We start from the raw sequence: 16,516 nt of genomic DNA on the forward strand, positions 1-16,516 counted from the left end.
AAATTTAAAAGTGTCCAGTAAATGTAAGCCCTGAGGGTTAAAATAGTACAATGACTTACCTTGAGCAAACTCTAAGATACGGTGCACATTTATCTAACATAAGAGTGCACCCTGCTCTGTGGCATACTGCTCACTGCCATAGCCACTCTTGATATATTGCTTGTACTATATGGCAGACATTGGCTTGCCCAATGCAGTGTTTTCCTGCATAGTATTTCTTGTTTGATTTTTATTGTGCATTCAGAACGATTCCTCTCTGAGTGTAGTTCAATGAAATATTTATAACATTGCAGACCATTAAACAAACAAGCGATTCCATTCTGAGTTTATTTGTCTGCCCTCAGCAAACCTTTTAGTTCTGCAAAGTTCATTCCTTGGTAGACCTCATATGACCCAGAGGATGGGGTTCTGGTGACGGTGCCCTTTCTTTGCTCCTCATTCTTTATTTACATCATAGAACATATAACTTAAAGCTAAGTAAAAGAACTGAAAGCATTACAAACTACGTGAGTTGAATACATAATTTTATTTGCTATATTTGATTTAGATGTTGCTTAACAAGAAAAAACGAAGATACATTTGAAGTTTCATTCAGAATCAACCTCCATTTTCTCTCTTTTTTTTTTTAATTTGTTTTTTTTATTCTTGGTTGTTCAAAACATTACATAGTTCTTTATATATCATATTTCACACTTTGATTCAAGTGGGTTATGAACTCCCATTTTTACCCGGTATACAGATTGCAGAATACATCAGTTACACTTCCATTGATTTACATATTGACATACTCATGTCTGTTGTATTCTGCTGCCTTTCCTATCCTCTACTATCCCCCCTCCCCACCCCTCCCCTCCCCTCTTCTCTCTCTACCCGACTGAGGAAATCACAAGATTTAAATTGTTTTAAGATGCATATTCATTCTCATAGATACCATCTCTTGTTAAAAGTGTACCTTTAAAATTACATCCATGTTAGCATATTCCTTCTGTTTTTTAAAAATTCAAATTATTTATTTAAGCTTTTTATAGGTTGAAGTATATGCTGATCTAATTCATTCAATTTAGTGATTGCTTATAATTCCATAATATTAAATCTGTGGACAAATTCCTAGGGATTTTGGCTTGTGCATATGGATAAATAATGTAGCTATTCATTCAGAAGACTAACTATGGGGTTGAAAAAGGAGTATGGGTATAGAGATCAGGAGTTTATTTGCATATGTTTTATGTCCTTATTAAATACACAAATAATGACTGGAATAGTCAGCTGCACAGGGAAGTCAAGGTGAGGGGAAGAGAAGGATTGGGGCAATAAGGGAGAGTGACATTAGCATGGAAATGGAATTTAAAGCAAGGGGACTATAAGGTGCAGAGAGTAATTATAGATAAAGAACAAAAGATGTATAGGCATTTAGATCTTGAAGATTTTAACATTTAGACAGAAATAAAAGAGAAGAATTATGAGAAGGATATGGTTAAAGAGTAGGTTGAGAGGATGGTGAGGCATTTGAGTACGTGCATCTGTGTATGTTTCTGGGGTTTTAACTTATGTTTCATTATCTATTATATCATCTCTGTGCCAGTTGCATATGGTCTAAATTATTGTGGCTTCTCTGTAAATCCTGAAATCTTTACCTCCTTTTGCAGCCACATCCCTCTCCCTTACTTTGCTTCACAACTGCTTTGGCTGTAATTTGGAATTCAGATCACATTGACTCTTTTGATCGAATGCATCTGTGTCTTTCCTTATAGTTTCACAGCTCTGTTTTACTGTCCTGCGTTATGATGACTCTCTGCCATTTACAAAGGACTGTACAGCTCCTCACACTGCTGGATAATCTATGGGTTCTCTGAGCAAATTATGATACCGTTCTCAGGCTTTGGGTACCACTATACTCTGATTTGTTGCAAGAAGAGGTTTAAATGCAATATTCATGTTATTATGTAGTCACTCAATGTATGATTTAAACTCTTTATAATAACCCATTTTTTGGTTAATGAAAAATAATTAATTATTGTCTTATTGGTTATAAAATATTATTCTATTAGTATTTACTACTATAAAGTGCTAGGAGCCACAACTAAATAATATGATGCATGGCACTTTTTGGTTGTAAGGTGACCCCAGCTAGCCATTGAGATGATATGATTATGTTAAGATTTACATTCATATGGAAATTGGACTCCTGCTGTTCACCTTGGCCTGCTATGGGACTCATGTTACGGGACTCCTGGAGAGTTCCCATTGGTTGGGGAAGGATAGTAGGAGGGAATTCCGGGGGAGATCCTGGGCCCCGGTTCTGGTAGACGCGGCGCGTGGGTGGATCGGTTTTGGGTGGATCGGTTTTGCTTGCCGGGAGTATTGGCGGCTTTTTCTTTTTTCTTTTTTTTTTTTTTAGGTTTTTTTTTATTTTTATTTTTTTTATTTTATTGTTGGTTGTTCAAAACATTACATAGTTCTTAATATACCATATTTCACAGATTGATTCAAGTGGGTTATGAACTCCCATTTTACCCCGTATACAGATTGCTGTGTCACATCAGTTACATTTCCATTGATTTACAAATTGCCTTTCTAGTGACTGATGTATTCTGCTGTCTATCCCATTCTCCACTGTCCCCTCACCCCTCCTCTCCCCTCCCCTCCCCTTCTCTCTCTCCATCCCCTCTACTATAAATCGTTTCTTCCACTTATATAATTTTTCTCCTACTCCTCCTTTCCTCTTATATGTAATTGTGTATAACCCTGAGGCTCACCTTCCAATTCCATGCAATTTCCCTTAACTCTCACTTTCCCTCCCGCCTATCATCCCTGTTTAATGTTATTCTTCTTCTCCAGCTCTTCGTCTCTACCCTGTCCTTGGTTACTCCCCTTATATCAAAGAAGACATTTGACTTTTGTTTTTTAAGGATTGGCTAGCTTCACTTAGCATAATCTGCTCTAATGCCATCCATTTCCCTCCAAATTCTATGATTTTGTCATTTCTTATTGCAGAGTAATACTCCATTGTGTATAAATGCCACATTTTTAATCCATTCATCTATTGAAGGGCTTCTAGGTTGGTTCCACAATCTTGCTATCATGAATTGTGCTGCTATGAACATCGATATAGCAGTGTCCCTGTAGCATGCTCTTGTTAGGTCTTTAGGGAATAGACCGAGAAGGGGAATAGCTGGGTCAAATGGTGGTTCCATTCCCAGCTTTCCAAGAAATCTCCATACTGCTTTCCAAATTGGCTGCACCATTTTGCAGTCCCACCAACAATGAACAAGTGTACACATTTCCCCGCATCCTCGCCAGCACTTGTTGTTGTTGGACTTCTTAATGGCTGCCAATCTCACTGGAGTGAGATGGTATCTTAGGGTGGTTTTGATTTGTATTTCTCTGACTGCTAGCGATGTTGAGCATTTTTTCATGTACTTGTTGATTGATTGTATGTCCTCCTCTGAGAAGTATCTGTTCAGGTCCTTGGCCCATTTGTTGATTGGGTTATTTATTATCTTATTATCTAATTTTTTGAGTTCTTTGTATACTCTGGATATTAGGGCTCTATCTGAAGTGTGTGGGGTAAAGATTTGTTCCCAGGATGTAGGCTCCCTGTTTATCTATCTTATTGTTTCTTTTGTTGAGAGAAAACTTTTTAGTTTGAGTAAGTCCCATTTGTTGATTCTGGTTGTTAACTCTTGCGCTATGGGTGTCCTATTGAGGAATTTGGGGCCTGACCCCACAGTATGTAGATCATAGCCGACTTTTTCTTCTATCAGACGCCATGTCTCTGATTTAATATCGAGCTCCTTGATCCATTTTGAGTTAACTTTTGTGCATGGCGAGAGAAAGGGATTCAGTTTCATTTTGATGCAAATGGATTTCCAGTTTTCCCAGCACCATTTGTTGAAGATGCTATCCTTCCTCCATTGCATGCTTTTAGCCCCTTTATCAAATATAAGATAGTTGTAGTTTTGCGGATTGGTTACTGTGTCTTCTATTCTGTACCATTGGTCCACTCGCCTGTTTTGGTACCAGTACCATGCTGTTTTTGTTACTATTGCTCTGTAGTATAGTTTGAAGACTGGTATCGCTATACCGCCTGATTCACACTTCCTGCTTAGCATTGTTTTTGCTATTCTGGGTCTTTTATTATTCCATATGAATTTCCTGATTGTTTTATCTATTTCTACAAGAAATGCTGTTGGGATTTTGATTGGGATAGCATTGAACTTAGAGAGAACTTTTGGTAATATCGCCATTTTGATGATGTTAGTTCTGCCTATCCATGAGCAGGGTATATTTTTCCATCTTCTGAGGTCTTCTTCTATGTCTCTTTTTAGGGTTCTGTAGTTTTCATTGTATAGGTCTTTCACCTCTTTTGTTAGGTTGATTCCCAGGTATTTTATTTTTTGGGGGGATATTGTGAATGGAGTAGTTGTCCTCATTTCCGTTTCAGAGGATTTGTCGCTGATATACAGGAATGCATTTGATTTATGCGTGTTGATTTTATATCCCGCCACTTTGCTGAATTCATTTATTACCTCTAATAGTTTCTTTGTAGACCCTTTTGGGTCTGTTAGGTATAGAATCATATCGTCTGCAAATAGTGATAATTTAAGTTCTTCTTTTCCTATTTTTATGCCTTTAATTTCTTTCATCTGTCTAATTGCTCTGGCCAGTGTTTCGAGGACTATGTTGAACAGAAGTGGTGAGAGAGGGCATCCCTGTCTTGTACCAGATCTTAGAGGGAATGCCTTCAATTTTTCTCCATTCAGAATGATGCTGGCCTGAGTCTTAGCATAGATTGCTTTAACAATGTTGAGGTATGATTCTGTTATCCCTAATTTTTCTAGAGTTTTGAACATAAAGGGATGCTGTACTTTGTCGAATGCCTTTTCTGCATCTATCGAGATGATCATATGGTTCTTATTTTTAAGTCTATTGATGTGGTGAATAACATTTATTGATTTCCGTATATTGAACCAGCCTTGCATCCCAGGGATGAATCCTACTTGATCATGGTGTATAATTTTTTTGATATGTTTTTGAATCCGATTCGCCAGAATTTTATTGAGGATTTTTGCATCTAGGTTCATTAGAGATATTGGTCTGTAGTTTTCTTTCTTTGAAGTGTCTTTGTCTGGTTTAGGAATCAGGGTGATGTTGGCCTCGTAGAATGTATTTGGAAGTTCTCCCTCTTTTTCTATTTCCTGAAATAACTTGAAAAGTATTGGTGTTAGTTCCTCTTTAAAGGTTTTGTAAAATTCTGCTGTATACCCATCCGGTCCTGGGCTTTTCTTAGTTGGTAGTCTTTTGATGGTTTCTTCTATTTCCTCTATTGTTATTGGTCTGTTTAGGTTGTCTATCTCTTCCTGACTCAATCTGGGCAGATCATATGACTTAACAAATTTATCGATGCCTTCACTATCTTCTAGTTTATTGGAGTATAAGGATTCAAAATAATTTCTGATTATCTTCTGTATTTCTGAAGTGTCTGTTGTGATATTGCCTTTTTCATCCCGTATGCTAGTAATTTGGGTTCTCTCTCTTCTTCTCTTCGTTAGCATGGCTAAGGGTCTGTCAATTTTATTTATTTTTTCAAAGAACCAACTTTTGGTTTTGTCAATTTTTTCAATTGTTTCTTTTGTTTCAATTTCATTAATTTCAGCTCTGATTTTAATTATTTCTTGCCTTCTACTTCTTTTGCTATTATTTTGCTCTTCTTTTTCTAGGATTTTGAGATGATATATGAGATCGTTTATTTGTTGGTTTTTTCTTTTTTTAAGGAATGCGCTCCAAGCAATGAATTTTCCTCTTAAAACTGCTTTCAATGTGTCCCATAGATTCCTATATGTTGTGTCAGTGTTTTCATTTATCTCTAAGAATTTTTTAATTTCCTCCTTGATGTCTTCTATGACACATTGATCATTCAGTAACCTATTGTTCATTCTCCACGTGATGCATGATTTTTCCTTCCTTCTTTTATTGTTGATTTTCAGTTTCATTCCATTATGATCAGATAGGATGCATGGTATTATTTCTACTCCTTTATATTGTCTAAGAGTTGTCCTGTGACATAATATATGATCTATTTTTGTGAAGGATCCATGTGCTGCTGAGAAAAATGTGTAACTACTTGATGTTGGGTGGTATATTCTATATATGTCAATTAAGTCTAGGTTGTTAATTGTGTTGTTGAGTTCTATAGTTTCCTTATTTAACTTTTGTTTGGAAGATCTGTCCAGTGGTGAGAGAGGTGTGTTGAAGTCTCCCATGATTATTGTATGGTGGTCTATTAGACTCTTGTACTTGAGAAGAGTTTGCTTGATGAACGTAGCTGCACCATTGTTCGGGGCATATATATTTGGCAGCTTTTTCAAAAATAAAGTTTTGTTCCTGCTTGAGTGGCTTGTGATTCTGTGCCCAGCTAGTCTGCGGCAATTGGTGGCCCGAACGGAAAACGCCTGAAGCTTAAAGGTGGGTAAAATTGCTCGCCCCTGAGGAAAGGCAACAGAATGGGTGACCATTTCAAAAAACAATGTGTTCTTGTTTTGATTTATTTTGTTTTTATTTCAAGCTGCCTAGCCCTAGAATTTTCTTACGTGAACTGGGAAAAATGGTTGGCTCAAGGTTTGAAGTTATTCGGCCCTGAGAAAGAGAAAATTGATATAACCATTCTCTGCTCCGTTTTTGTTTCATTCTGCTTCGGCTTTGTTTTATCCTATCTTATTGGGTTATGTTACCTTTATAGTAGATTAGAATCTAGTAAAAAACAAACCGAAAAACTGTTAAGTAAATTGTTAGAGGTCCAAACTATGGTAGAAAAAACACTAGGTCAAGCAAAAGAGAAGGTCTCTCAAGCTAGTCAGACAGAGGAAAATTTAAAGAAAGAAAGCTTAGAGGAAAAACAGCCATCAGGTGGAGAATTACAACAGGAGGCTGCTACTAACTCCATTCTATCACCAGAGGGCGTAATTCAACCAACAGCTCCATCTACAGCTTGAGCAGCCCTCAACTACCGTAGTTGATGGACGGAATTCTGAGGCAGGACCCCAAAGATTAGCATGCCCTGTACTTGAGCAGGCAGGAGAGCAATGAATTCACCATGCTTTAGATTTCAAAACAGTAAAGCAATTAAAGGAGGCTGTAACAACCTACGGTCCTCAAGCACCCTTTACCATAAGTATGGTCGAATCTGTTACCAACTTGGACATGACACCAGCAGATTGGGCTAACATGTGTCAATCTGTGCTAAATGGAGGACAATATTTGTTATGGAAGGTTGCCAATGAGGAATTTTGCATGGAGACAGCTAGGTGAAATGCAGAAGCCGGTTACCCTCAAAGAAATCTAGATATGTTATTAGGAAAGGGACCTTATGAGGGTCAAAGACAACAAATTGAATATGATCCTGGTGTATACACACAAATTGCTGTAGATGCAGTTAGGGCATGGAAAACTTTACAGGGGCATGGAGATTTACAAGGTCAATTATCTAAGGTAATACAAGGAACTAATGAACCTTATGCTGAATTTGTAGATAAACTTATTCAGACAGCCTCTAGAATATTTGGAAATACAGAACAGGCAATGCCATTTATAAAACAACTGGCTTATGACCAAGCAAATCGTTGCTGCAGAGAGGTCATTAGACCATGGAGACATGAAGATTTAAACACATATATTAAATTATGTAGAGACATTAATGAAAAAGGGCAAGTCTTAGCAGCAGTACAACAGGCTTTAGATGCCAGGCCAAAAACATGCTATAATTGTAATCAAACAGGACATTTTAAAAGGAGTTGCCCCATAAGGAAAGGGTTTAACAAAACTAGGTATCAAAGGAATAGAATACCGGGTATTTGCCCATGATGCCATAGAGGGAAACATTGGGCTAATGAATGTCGTTCTCAAACCACCATAGAGGGTATTCCATTATCAAAAAATGGACAAGGACCAAGTGTTTACCCATGATATCGTGGAGAAAGGTATCAGGCTCCATTGCCAAAAAATGGACTAGAGGGCCCAATGCTCTGGGGCCCAAAACCACAAATATACGGGGCAATGGAGGAACCCAGCAGCACCATCAAGGTAGTGCCCAGGACGCATTATCCATTAAATCCCTCATCAGACAAACTAGAGGGAGCGCAGGGTTGGACATCTGCGCCTCTGCCAGAGCAGTACTAACTCCAGAGATGGTAGTTCAAATCATTCCCACAGGAGTAAAAGGACCTCTTCCCAAGGGAACAGTAGGCTTATTATTGGGACGCAGTTCTTCTACACTAAAAGGACTTATGATAAGTCCTGGGGTAATTGATCCTGATTATGAGGGTGAAATAAAAATTATAGCTAGTTCTCCAAGAGGTATATCAGTAATTTCACCAGGAGATAGAATAGCACAGTTATTAATAATACCCAGCCTGCATGATAAATTTTCCAGTTGTAATGTAGAAAGAGGTTCCAAGGGATTAGGCTCCACAGGTGTAGATTGGGCTATGCTGTCTTTAAATTTAGATTCTCGCCCAATGCTAAAATTAAATATTCAAGGACATGACTTTAATGGGCTGCTGGACACAGGTGCTGACCTCAGCATCATATCTCGTCAAGAATGGCCAAAATATTGGCCATTGCAACAAGCCACTCAAACGCTTTGAGGCCTGGGAGTGGCAACAAATCCCCATAGAAGTGCTATGGTATTAGATTGGAGGGATCCTGAAGGATGTGAAGGAACTATACAGCCCTATGTATTGGATCATCTTCCCGTAAATTTATGGGGACGAGATGTCCTAGATCAATTAGGATTGACATTAACAAATAACATCAATCCTAACATGCCCACTACTAGGGCTAGACAAGGCTTTAGGAAAGAAAAATGATTAAGAGAACAAGAACAAGGTATGACAGCACCAATTCAAATAGATCACGAAATAAATAGACATGGATTGGGTTTTCAGAAAGAGCCACTGAGACAATCAAAATTACTTGGAAATCAGAAAGACCAGTGTGGGTTCCTCAGTGGCCCCTGACTAAAGAAAAGATACAAGTAGCCCATGACTTGGTCAGACAACAATTAGCGGAAGGACATACACAACCTTCCATATCCCCCCATAATACTCCCATTTTTGTCATTAAAAAGAAATCTGGTAAATGGAGATTATTACAAAATTTAGGAGCCATTAATAATGAGATGGTTATTATGGGACCTGCTTAATCAGGGATTCCCCAATTGTCTGCTTTACCAAAAACCTGGCATGTTTTAGCTATAGATATTAAAGATTGTTTCTTTTCAATTCCAATTCATCCCGAGGATAGTCCACATTTTGCATTTACTATCCCTGCACTGAATCATGAAGGTCCTGATCAGAGATATGAATGGAAAGTACTCCCTCAAGGGATGGCTAACAGCCCAACTATGTGTCAAATTTATGTAAATAAAGCAATCCAGCCACTTAGAAATCAAAATCCTGAACTACAAATATTTCACTATATGGATGATGTGTTATTGGCACATAAAGATAAAAACACATTACTAGAATGTTATGCCACACTTACAAACTTATTGAAAAATTATAATCTAGAGATAGCAATAGACAAAGTACAATTAAATCTTCCAATTAATTATTTAGGAGTTCTATTATCCTCAACCATTCTCCGTCCACCAAAAATTCAAATACGAGTAGATCAACTCAAATCACTTAATGACTTTCAAAAGTTATTGGGAGACATAAATTGGATAAGGCCTTATCTAGGCATACCAACAGGAGAGTTGGGACCTTTATTTGATATTCTAAAAGGTCCATCAGAACCAAATTCACCCCGCATGTTAATGCCTGGAGCAAGAAAAGCTTTAAAAATCATTGAGACATATATGGAAAATATGCATTTGGATAGAATTGATATAAGTTTGCCTTTATTATTTATTGTACCACCGACAAAAAATATTCCTACAGGAGTATTTTGGCAAGAAGGTCCATTATTGTGGATACATTTATCTTATTCTCCTAACACTATTCTTACTAGATATCCTGAGGCTGTAGGACAATTAATACTCAAAGGAATAAAAGCAGCAAAGGGAGTGTTTGGGATTTCTCCCAATAAAATTATTACTCCATATACTATGAATCAAATTGATGAATTAGCTAATGAGTTAAATACTTGGGCAATAATCATGTGGAAAACTAGTGTTTCATTTGATAATCACTTACCATCTAATCCTTTGTTGTCTTTTTGGTCTAAGCATCCTGTAGTTTTTCCAAAAATGACAAAAAAACCCCCTATCATAAATGCTCCAAATATATTCACTGATGGGTCAAACAATGGTACAGCAGCAGTAGTTACTCCTGATCAAACTTTTACATTTTTAGTACCCAAACAATCAGCTCAAAAGGTAGAGCTTAATGCAGTATTACAAGCTTTTATGATGTTTAAAGATTCTGTATTTAATTTATTTTCTGATAGTCAGTATGTAGTTAATGCTATAGTATCCCTTGAAGATGCTGGTAGGATTTCACCTTCTTCTACTGTTTTCTCTTTGTTTTCCGCTATACAAAGTCTAATCTGGGACAGAAAAGATCCATTCTTTATAGGACATATCAGGGCACATACAGGATTGCCTGGAGCCCTTAGTATGGGCAATGAACTAGCAGATAAATCTACACATGACATACATATTTTCTCCACAATAGTAGAAGCTATAAATTTTCATAAAAGGTTCCATGTCAATGCTAATACTTTACAAAAGTGTTTTAAAATAACTAAAGAACAAGCCAGACATATAATAAAACAATGTCAAAATTGTGTGACATTTTTACCACAAGTTAATCTTGGAGTCAATCCTAGAGGACTGATACCTAACCATATTTGGCAGATGGACGTCACACACTTGCCAGAATTTGGAAAATTAAAATATTTACATGTTACAGTTGATACTTCTTCTGGATTTTTGATGGGCTCCCTTCATGCCGGAGAAAAAACTAAAGATGTTATAGCTCATTGCTTACAAAATTTTGCCACTGTGGGCATTCCAAAACAGTTAAAAACGGACAATTGTCCTGGTTATACTTCCACCTCTTTTAAACAATTTTGCTCATCATTTGGTATTACTCACATAACAGGAATTCCATACAATCCACAAGGACAAGGCATAGTTGAAAGAGCTCATCAAACTATTAAAATGTACTTATTAAAACAAAAGGAGGGAATTGGAAAGGGGTATATATCCCCCAAAGTTAAACTTAAAATAACCCTTTTTACTCTAAACTTTTTAAATTTGGATTCATCGGGACTTAGTGCTGTGGAAAGACATTTGTATCCAAAAAATGTACATAAGCCTAAGGTACTTTGGAAAGATATTCTAACAGGACAATGGAAAGGTCCTGATCCAGTGATAGTCTGGAGTCGGGGCTCTGTGTTTTTCCACAGGAGGAACAGCAGCCGATTTGGATTCCAGAGAGATTAACCAAAACAATTTCTACAGAAAAAGAAGATGATTTGACTCAAATCCATAAGAGCTGATATCCAGAACTCTAGGTTGGCTATTCTTACATCTGCGACAGTGATCAACCAGGATGCTTTTTTCAATATCTATTTTATTATAGCTTTTTCCCACATCATAAAGTTCCATTTTATTTTTGAACTCATACAGACATAAATTAATGTTTTTCTCATCAGTTTTAATTTTTGACTATGGAGTTTTTAAACATTGCAATGGAGATTTCACCTAGGTAAATCTACAAGGCCTTTACTATTGTCTTATATGTTGTATGTTACGTGTGCACATTTCTGTTTTATGTTGTATGTCTGTATGTGCGTATGTCCATATGTCATACATGAGGAGCGCTCATAAAAATATGGATCCCCAAATTTTTTTTTATTATTCACGTGATTTTAATGGTTTAATTTAATTTGGGTAAACAGCTGTTGAAGACTGTTTTAATATGTGTACAAATAAGCAGGTTAACAGATCTGTTAGTTTACTTTCACCTTTCCTTTTCATTATATTTAACATTTCTGTTCAGGATAATGTAAATTGTTCTAAAAATTGTTTTCTTAATACCTGTTGAAATGTTACATTTTTTTCTTTTCTTAACATCATTGTCAATCCCTATTTTCCTCCCAGTGCCGGTGAAGACAAATATGAAACCAAACTATAACTTCTTCAATAATTATCACAACAAACTGTATAAACTGATACATCAATGAATAATAACTCAACAAGTAATGCTCAGTCAATGAGTCGATTTATTTTGGGAGGAAATGGACATATTGATAGATTCCTCCACTTTGAACTGCTTACAAAACTTGCCTGGACTATGTATCACTTGTATGCATTGCGCTCTATTTGTTGATACAGCGAACTATGGTAGTGCTGGCGTATCTTAGCTGATGTGTCACCAGTGTTACAATTTTTCCTAAGGAGCCGTCAATTGACTTGATGTCGTGGCATTTCTGTATCCTCCTCCCTTCTACTAGTGATGGTCTAATTTTTGGGGCCAACTAAGGTGAGGCAAAGAACCTCACCCCCCCCCCCACCGGCACCAAGGCCAAATGTGGGGGCCAACTGAGGTGAGGCAAAGAACCTCACCCCCCCACCGGCACCAAGGCCAAATTTGGGGGCCAACAGAGGTAAGGCAAAGAACCTCACCCCCGCACTGGTGCATAGGCCTATCCACAGGTATGGCTATATATATACTGGACCGGTAGTCAGTGACGGGTATGATATCAGCTATATTATCTCTTAAAATATATTTTAAAATATAAAATATATTTTAAATATAAAATATATTTAAAAATAAGAGGTAATATAGCTGATAATTTTAGACAGGGATTATAATAAATGCCTTCACCAAATGCACAAGTATCTCTCTCTCCTTCTCTGCTTTTACTGTTTTTTCCCCCTTCTGTAACTATTTTCAGATCATATATTTGTTGGTAAATTGTGAGTGGCTTTTATTTAGTGAGACACTGAAAGTTTGATGACAAAAATTAATCAGTGTGATGTCTCAGCTATAATTTTATTAAATGTCACTCTCTTCATTTTTCATGTTTGTAATGTGAAAAATTAAAACTAGATGATAAACCAAACTGATATTTCAAAACATCATTGTCAGTTAATCATAAAGCAAGAACATGACAATATTATGAAAATATTTTAAAATCAAAAGATTAAAATATTCTAGTGCAAAAGATTCCAAAGTTAAAAAGAAAACACACTTCCACAAAACATAAGACCACTATCTTTCAAGAAGAGCATACAATTGTTTTAAACCATTAGATTTTAGGAAGACTAATTATTAAGAAACTAAATCCTTTGATGGACTCTTTTTCAGAAGAATTGACTGTAGATGAATTATTAAAAAAATGCTGAACTACCACAGAAATCCCCAAAGGAAAATATTTTATACAATATCTGATTTAGTGAACTACAAGGCTAAACCCTTTGACCAATCTCAGACTCTAGAAGTGAAGAACAATGCAATTAGTCAAAACATTGATCTCCTGCCTTCAAAAGAGCTAAAATATTTTAATCAAGAGCCACAATAATCTAATGAACATTTTTTTCAACTATGATATTGGTCAAAAATAAAAGTAGTTCATTAATTATGGAAAAACAAAGACCTGGTGTATGCAAAAAATACAAAAGTTCTAAGCAGAGATTGTTAGTGATGCAGGGATCAGTCAGATATATAGAAAATCACATATCATGAAGGCTTTAGTGAAGAATTTGGCTGAAATTTTGCAATATGGTACCCAATGTGCTGGTCTCCTGGTTGGGAGCTGGTCTTCTGGGCTACCTATGACTGAAAAAGAACATTTCTGCCTCAGGAGATTCCTCAAAAGTTACATGTTTCTGCCCTGAACCTGCAATATTCTTTCAAATAAAGCAAAAATTACCTTAATAAAGATACAGTTAAAACTAAAGTCACTCTTGAAGACAAGTTTTCAACTGGGTGATTTTGCATATCTCCCAACATATGGCAACATGTAGAGACATACTTGGGGACCACTACAGACATGTAGTGTTTAAGGCCAAGGATGCTGCAGAGTATCCTCTAATGCTAAGGATAGCCACCACAGCACAGAATTATCAAGCCCAATATTCCATAGAGTTGAGGTGGGGAAACATTGCTCTAGAGAAATCTTTCCACAAAGACTCCTACAAAAACCAAATGCAAAAATGAGTAGCTGAAGAATAGATGAATAAAAATCTTTATATTGTGCCATAAAATTCTGTTATCAACAGGATTAAAGAAGATATTGGATTTCTTCATAAGAAGAGGAGACAGCTCTCTTCATAGAAAGAGGGAATTTGAAAAGTTAAAAAACAAACAAACAAAAACAATGTTCTTAGTAAAATCATCCCCCCCCCAAAAAAAAAAAAAACAAGGTCACCAGTGAAATTACATAATGGCATCAATGATGACCTGCTTAGACACTGAAGAAATTCTATTCAATATGTGAAAATAGATGCTTCAAAACTTGCTGAAGAAAATTAAATAACAAAGTATGAAAGTAAACAGATACAGCAGATATATATTATAGAGATACATATCTGAAGCAAAGCAGAGAGAAGAAATACTTAAAGATATAGTAGGAGGTAAAGATTGAAAAGTTTTAAATATTTAAATCAAGAGTTAAAATATTACTAAGTGAAATTGTTTTGAAAAAAATTGGGTTTTCAAATTCTATAGCCATTCAGTCAACAAATTAGGAGTTACTCTACAAAGGAAAAATAACTGGACTTCTTCAATGAATCATTTATTACAGAGAAACAATTCCAGGATAACAATTGTACCTCTTCTATATGGTGGTTGTGATAAGTCCTGAGAAAATAACATTCAAAACACCTTGCCCACTTCCTGCCAATGACTAGCATATTGGGATACTGACAAGAATTGCTGGTGTTTCAGTTAAAATGCTAGTGAGTCTGGAAGGAGTTTGAACTTTATTCCAAAGTCAGTGAGGTCTTACAAAATCACTGTGTTTCTAGAACATAATTCTAATGGTAGAATTATGTTGTTACTCTGAAAAATCATTCCAGTAGCAGAAATGGAAATGGGAAAATTTGAGTTTAAAGGCTAATTTGGGGGCATTTTAGGAGAAAATGAAAAGAGGTTCCAAGCTCTTTTATCAAATCTGTGTTGTAAAAATGGAGAGGAGAGTATAAATGTGAGATATTTCATGAGTGTAATCAAAAGGACATGACAAGTAATATAAGGTGCAGGGTGGTATTTGCCAACAAGATCTACTTTATATTCTGAAGGTTGGAGAGTATTTTTAGGTTAAAAACATAAATAAATAAAAGTGTGGTGTCTGTAGAAATAAAATTATGACTTCAATTAGAAAATAGTAAAATGGTCTTCACTTTGTGTTAATAGCTAAGCACTTAAAACAATTGCTACAATGAATATCTAGTGTGATTATTTGCTGAATTATACACTAAGGATAAAGAGGCAAAAATACACCTCTCTAACCTTTTCAAAATATGTGTAAGGACAGCAGGGTAGACAAATACATAGGTGAAATGTCAATATGCAAAATTTAGCACAGATTTAGAGGCAAGTGTAGCAGTTGTGGGCATGGGCAGGGGAATGACTTTAGTTAGTGTAAGAGGAGTATCCGGAAATTGGATGCAGTCTGCATCCTGACATTGAATGGAAATTCAGAAAGTAAACTGAATGGGGAAGTGGATTTAGGCAGATGGAACACCAGGGAAAAGACTGAGGGGCTTGAAATCATATCCCTGTTTTTTTTTTCCAAAATAAATTATCTTTACCAAATCATAAAAAGATTCCATTGATCATTGATAGCATGGGATTTTCCAAGTCAACAAAGTGAGGTTTTATTTTATTTTTTTACAATTAATAGGAAGACGGTTTATGGCAACTACTCAGCACCAGTTCCAAATTGGAAATGAGACACAAAGGATACTTTATGTCTTTTGCCGAAGCCCGGCCTCAGCAAAATAACTGGGGGGGTGACGAGCAACTTGTGTAGATTGACACAGCAGGAGTGGGAGCCATTTATTTTAGGACAGGAGGGGTATATATACATTCCACACAGCTTATCTAATTAACATAAACTAGATACAGCAGTCAACCAATAAGAAATCTCCACATTTAATGGCTCACTGGCGCCACCTCACAAACCACTCCCCCTGGCAAAATGCCAGGCGCCATCCTGACTTGTTTATAGACTCTAACAGTCTTTTCTCCAAGTTTGCTAACATTAACATTTCTCCAATGTTTGCTAACATTATGATAGAATGCTGACTGTGATGGTGGTGGTGTTGATGGTAGTGATAATGATGATGGTGATGGTGATGATAGTGATGATGATGATGATGGCGGTGGTAGTGTTGATGATATCCACAGTGATTATGGTGGTACTGAGGAATGTAGTGATGGCAATGATAATAACGACAAAGACAATGATGATGACAGCAGTTCTGGTAGTGGTGGTAATAATGAAATTAATCACTTCTGTTGATTGTCTCAGCATAAAGGCCACTGTTCTTAAATCATCATTT

Source organism: Spermophilus citellus (genome assembly GCF_964194105.1).
Source record: "Spermophilus citellus genome assembly, chromosome: 3".
NCBI lineage: Eukaryota > Metazoa > Chordata > Mammalia > Rodentia > Sciuridae > Spermophilus > Spermophilus citellus.